At 41.6% G+C, this 399-nt stretch overlaps 1 protein-coding gene across 1 annotated transcript in view; it reads left to right on the top strand.

Annotated features, from left to right (window-relative positions):
• The window catches only part of CSUI_003151 (putative udp-n-acetylglucosamine--peptide n-acetylglucosaminyltransferase spindly), a 17,606-nt gene that overhangs the window by 5,422 nt on the left and 11,785 nt on the right, over positions 1-399 (top strand). The window lies entirely within an intron of this gene.

Below are 399 nucleotides of genomic sequence, written 5' to 3'. Positions count from 1 at the left end.
ATCTTTAATCTATCTATATGATTTGGAGTATGCATGTGAGTATGTACAGTCAGGTAAAAAGAGAACGTTTGTATTCCATAGCCCTCTTACTGTTGTGACTAGGAGAGAGGGAGAGGTCATAAGTTGTCTAGGCTCAGCTAGGCAGTTACATGCGACTTTCGATTCTCATGCCGCTTTACAATCTTCATTACTTGTATTATACACCTTCACATATATCTCCATGTATACATATATAGAGCTACCTTTGCGAATACTGACACACCGTCGTTTCTTTTCTGGCCACAGCGTTTATGCGCTTTCTCGGTGATAGGAGACTGTAGGCTGTCTATACACTACACCTCATCTTTTGTCCCTACCCCTCCATTCCAAGTTGGAGGCTACTTGAGTCTTTCTTTCTCT

This window comes from Cystoisospora suis (genome assembly GCF_002600585.1).
Source record: "Cystoisospora suis strain Wien I chromosome Unknown contig_1367, whole genome shotgun sequence".
Lineage (NCBI taxonomy): Eukaryota > Apicomplexa > Conoidasida > Eucoccidiorida > Sarcocystidae > Cystoisospora > Cystoisospora suis.
This window is presented reverse-complemented; position numbering and strand designations above follow the sequence as displayed.